This window comes from Topomyia yanbarensis, chromosome 1 (assembly GCF_030247195.1).
Source record: "Topomyia yanbarensis strain Yona2022 chromosome 1, ASM3024719v1, whole genome shotgun sequence".
Classification (NCBI taxonomy): Eukaryota; Metazoa; Arthropoda; class Insecta; order Diptera; family Culicidae; genus Topomyia; species Topomyia yanbarensis.
In genome coordinates, this window is record NC_080670.1 from 135,163,179 (window position 1) to 135,169,335 (window position 6,157).

Below are 6,157 nucleotides of genomic sequence, written 5' to 3' on the forward strand. Positions count from 1 at the left end.
CATATTTTTGTTATTGTTACAGTTGAAAACTGGAAAATCCAACCAGCGACTAACGTTTTTTTTCCAGGCAACTTGCATTCTTATCTCTACATACAGAGTTTGACAATAGGAAAACATCGTTTTTCCACTGATCGATGGGGGTCAGTTTGACAACGACAAAATCGCTCAAAATGTCATCAACAAAGAATAGTAGCAGTAAACAAAAGAAAACAATGAACACTTTAACTGATTTGATGTAAACTACACTGATAAAATCAAGTACCCATTAATGCGTAGAAAACTACTCATTTTCAATAAAAGTGGAATAACCCATTAAATGGGTAAAGCGTTTGTACCCATAAATGAGTACAGACCTTGTACGTCAACCTGGGTATGTTTCACCCATTATTTTTCGCAGAACGGTTATAACAAAATGCGTAAAAAATACCCATTCATGAAATTCGCGCCAGAATGAAAAATACTGTCAATAGAATTATTTTTGAATTTAAAAAAACATAAAATAACATTCATTTCACATTATTGTTTCCTTATAAAAGTATAGGAATCTAGATAAAAATCCTATTCTAAAACTACTTAACAAAATAAAACCGCCAACTGGATATATTTTTGATGGCTGGATCTTTTGGCTGCTCTAAAAATGCCGAACTGGCGCATATTTTCAACATCCTCAGTAGTCTAAATAGACGTTGTTTTCGGAGCATTGCCGAAATATTCCGTTTCCGCCACGGACTCCGATGCAGGGCGATAATTTGTAGGTTCCACTACGATCCTTAGTTTGCAGGTTAACTCGCTTGAAATAATGCTTAAGGATGTTTCACCCATTATCAAGATCAATATCCCCATTGACATTACCTCATCGAGTAGTTGTGAAATGGATAAAAAGTACTCATTGTTAGAAACAAAAAAATACCCATTTTTGACAGCTCGAATAACTTCCGAAAATGGGCAATTTGAATACATAAAATGGGTAAAGTTTTTTTTACCGTGTAAAGTGCTCCTCGTTCGTATCTACACTCAAAAAATAAACCACGTTACTTTCACGTGAAAACATATATGAATCTCATCCATCGCACTTTTCACGTACATTTAATAGGATGGGCCGATAAATCAGTATCTGGGGCAACACATAATAGTTATCTAACCCACCAGGTCAAAGTTACGTGTTTTTCACATGCTTGGGAACTGAAATTCACATAAAAATTACCTGGCTTCAAATATGTAAAGCATGATTGTGTTCATGTAGTCATTACGTCAGATAATTTTTACCTGATGAAGCAGATACTTAAATTCGTATAGTAATAAGTAATAACAAGTTTTAATTTTTAACATTTAAAAAATAAACTGCTTGTTTTTATTTCCTTGATTCATTTACAATAGAACTTATACTTTCAACATGTTGCAGAGCACATAACTGGTTGAAAAGTATTTCATAAGCACCATCCCATACTTGCAAATTTTATCCAGGAGCTTGTTGAACGAAAATTTGGCCATACATCCTTCGATCCCTGAAATTATAGGAAAGGAAAATGAAATTTATCTATCCTCAGAATAAATAAATGGAAAACTTGTGTTGAGAAAACCGAATTATGAAAATAGAACACCAACCAGTAAGTTGTCGTAAAATTAAATTGAATTATTTTTTTTTTTACGTTTTAACGACATTCAATTAGCTAGATATTACTGGGTAGGGAAAGTTATGAAACTTAGAGCCATAGTACTCAAGTGAGAGCAAGGATGTGAAGTAAACAGATCGGAAAACTAGAAGTGGCAGGGTCATTAGAACAGGCTTAATATCGTGCGGGCTTAATTTTTGCCTTCTGATAATGAGGGTCGAGCTTAGGCAGAATAACTACGAATCACTCGAGTTCACTATCATGTGTCCTTGATAAAGGTAGACGTATCTATCTTTACCGTGACAACCGGCAAAAATTAAGCCACGCAAGATCACCACTGAAAACCTGTCGACGATTAGCATCAATCTGAATGATGATTGCTGCTGTTCATCTCTGTATGCCTTTTGAATGCCGTGATAGATTTTTATTAGACTATTGTCACTGTTCTCACAGTCGTGGCGGGTTTGCTACATTGTGTAAGGCAGTGGCTGTGTCTACAGCGGCTACCCACCGCTGCCGATGGAATCCCATCAGTTTCTTTTTCTTTTTTTCCCTTTTTTTATTTATTTCGACTATGTTAGTCACATTTTCTTTTTTACGTTTTAACGACATTCAATTAGCTAGAGATTACTGGGTAGGGAAAGTTATGAAACTTAGAGCCATAGTACTCAAGTGAGAGCAAGGATGTGAAGTAAACAGATCGGAAAACTAGAAGTGGCAGGGTCATTAGAACAGGCTTAATAACGTGCGGGCTTAATTTTTGCCTTCTGATAATGAGGGTCGAGCTTAGGCAGAATAACTACGAATCACTCGAGTTCACTATCATGTGTCCTTGATAAAGGTAGACGTATCTATCTTTACCGTGACAACCGGCAAAAATTAAGCCACGCAAGATCACCACTGAAAACCTGTCGACGATTAGCATCAATCTGAATGATGATTGCTGCTGTTCATCTCTGTATGCCTTTTGAATGCCGGGATAGATTTTTATTAGACTATTGTCACTGTTCTCACAGTCGTGGCGGGTTTGCTACATTGTGTAAGGCAGTGGCTGTGTCTACAGCGGCTACCCACCGCTGCCGATGGAATCCCATCAGTTTCTTTTTCTTTTTTTCCCTTTTTTTATTTCGACTATGTTAGTCACATTTTCTTTTTTACGTTTTAACGACATTCAATTAGCTAGAGATTACTGGGTAGGGAAAGTTATGAAACTTAGAGCCATAGTACTCAAGTGAGAGCAAGGATGTGAAGTAAACAGATCGGAAAACTAGAAGTGGCAGGGTCATTAGAACAGGCTTAATATCGTGCGGGCTTAATTTTTGCCTTCTGATAATGAGGGTCGAGCTTAGGCAGAATAACTACGAATCACTCGAGTTCACTATCATGTGTCCTTGATAAAGGTAGACGTATCTATCTTTACCGTGACAACCGGCAAAAATTAAGCCACGCAAGATCACCACTGAAAACCTGTCGACGATTAGCATCAATCTGAATGATGATTGCTGCTGTTCATCTCTGTATGCCTTTTGAATGCCGGGATAGATTTTTATTAGACTATTGTCACTGTTCTCACAGTCGTGGCGGGTTTGCTATATTGTGTAAGGCAGTGGCTGTGTCTACAGCGGCTACCCACCGCTGCCGATGGAATCCCATCAGTTTCTTTTTCTTTTTTTCCCTTTTTTTTATTTCGACTATGTTAGTCACATTTTCTTTTTTACGTTTTAACGACATTCAATTAGCTAGAGATTACTGGGTAGGGAAAGTTATGAAACTTAGAGCCATAGTACTCAAGTGAGAGCAAGGATGTGAAGTAAACAGATCGGAAAACTAGAAGTGGCAGGGTCATTAGAACAGGCTTAATATCGTGCGGGCTTAATTTTTGCCTTCTGATAATGAGGGTCGAGCTTAGGCAGAATAACTACGAATCACTCGAGTTCACTATCATGTGTCCTTGATAAAGGTAGACGTATCTATCTTTACCGTGACAACCGGCAAAAATTAAGCCACGCAAGATCACCACTGAAAACCTGTCGACGATTAGCATCAATCTGAATGATGATTGCTGCTGTTCATCTCTGTATGCCTTTTGAATGCCGGGATAGATTTTTATTAGACTATTGTCACTGTTCTCACAGTCGTGGCGGGTTTGCTTCATTGTGTAAGGCAGTGGCTGTGTCTACAGCGGCTACCCACCGCTGCCGATGGAATCCCATCAGTTTCTTTTTCTTTTTTTCCCTTTTTTTTTATTTCGACTATGTTAGTCACATTTTCTTTTTTACGTTTTAACGACATTCAATTAGCTAGAGATTACTGGGTAGGGAAAGTTATGAAACTTAGAGCCATAGTACTCAAGTGAGAGCAAGGATGTGAAGTAAACAGATCGGAAAACTAGAAGTGGCAGGGTCATTAGAACAGGCTTAATATCGTGCGGGCTTAATTTTTGCCTTCTGATAATGAGGGTCGAGCTTAGGCAGAATAACTACGAATCACTCGAGTTCACTATCATGTGTCCTTGATAAAGGTAGACGTATCTATCTTTACCGTGACAACCGGCAAAAATTAAGCCACGCAAGATCACCACTGAAAACCTGTCGACGATTAGCATCAATCTGAATGATGATTGCTGCTGTTCATCTCTGTATGCCTTTTGAATGCCGGGATAGATTTTTATTAGACTATTGTCACTGTTCTCACAGTCGTGGCGGGTTTGCTACATTGTGTAAGGCAGTGGCTGTGTCTACAGCGGCTACCCACCGCTGCCGATGGAATCCCATCAGTTTCTTTTTCTTTTTTTCCCTTTTTTTTATTTCGACTATGTTAGTCACATTTTCTATTTTACGTTTTAACGACATTCAATTAGCTAGAGATTACTGGGTAGGGAAAGTTATGAAACTTAGAGCCATAGTACTCAAGTGAGAGCAAGGATGTGAAGTAAACAGATCGGAAAACTAGAAGTGGCAGGGTCATTAGAACAGGCTTAATATCGTGCGGGCTTAATTTTTGCCTTCTGATAATGAGGGTCGAGCTTAGGCAGAATAACTACGAATCACTCGAGTTCACTATCATGTGTCCTTGATAAAGGTAGACGTATCTATCTTTACCGTGACAACCGGCAAAAATTAAGCCACGCAAGATCACCACTGAAAACCTGTCGACGATTAGCATCAATCTGAATGATGATTGCTGCTGTTCATCTCTGTATGCCTTTTGAATGCCGGGATAGATTTTTATTAGACTATAATCACTGTTCTCACAGTCGTGGCGGGTTTGCTACATTGTGTAAGGCAGTGGCTGTGTCTACAGCGGCTACCCACCGCTGCCGATGGAATCCCATTAGTTTCTTTTTCTTTTTTTCCCTTTTTTTTTATTTCGACTATGTTAGTCACATTTTCTTTTTTACGTTTTAACGACATTCAATTAGCTAAAGATTACTGGGTAGGGAAAGTTATGAAACTTAGAGCCATAGTACTCAAGTGAGAGCAAGGATGTGAAGTAAACAGATCGGAAAACTAGAAGTGGCAGGGTCATTAGAACAGGCTTAATATCGTGCGGGCTTAATTTTTGCCTTCTGATAATGAGGGTCGAGCTTAGGCAGAATAACTACGAATCACTCGAGTTCACTATCATGTGTCCTTGATAAAGGTAGACGTATCTATCTTTACCGTGACAACCGGCAAAAATTAAGCCACGCAAGGTCACCACTGAAAACCTGTCGACGATTAGCATCAATCTGAATGATGATTGCTGCTGTTCATCTCTGTATGCCTTTTGAATGCCGGGATAGATTTTTATTAGACTATTGTCACTGTTCTCACAGTCGTGGCGGGTTTGCTACATTGTGTAAGGCAGTGGCTGTGTCTACAGCGGCTACCCACCGCTGCCGATGGAATCCCATCAGTTTCTTTTTCTTTTTTTCCCTTTTTTTTATTTCGACTATGTTAGTCACATTTTCTTTTTTACGTTTTAACGACATTCAATTAGCTAGAGATTACTGGGTAGGGAAAGTTATGAAACTTAGAGCCATAGTACTCAAGTGAGAGCAAGGATGTGAAGTAAACAGATCGGCAAACTAGAAGTGGCAGGGTCATTAGAACAGGCTTAATATCGTGCGGGCTTAATTTTTGCCTTCTGATAATGAGGGTCGAGCTTAGGCAGAATAACTACGAATCACTCGAGTTCACTATCATGTGTCCTTGATAAAGGTAGACGTATCTATCTTTACCGTGACAACCGGCAAAAATTAAGCCACGCAAGATCACCAAGACACAGCCACTGCCTTACACAATGTAGCAAACCCGCCACGACTGTGAGAACAGTGACAATAGTCTAATAAAAATCTATCCCGGCATTCAAAAGGCATACAGAGATGAACAGCAGCAATCATCATTCAGATTGATGCTAATCGTCGACAGGTTTTCAGTGGTGATCTTGCGTGGCTTAATTTTTGCCGGTTGTCACGGTAAAGATAGATACGTCTACCTTTATCAAGGACACATGATAGTGAACTCGAGTGATTCGTAGTTATTCTGCCTAAGCTCGACCCT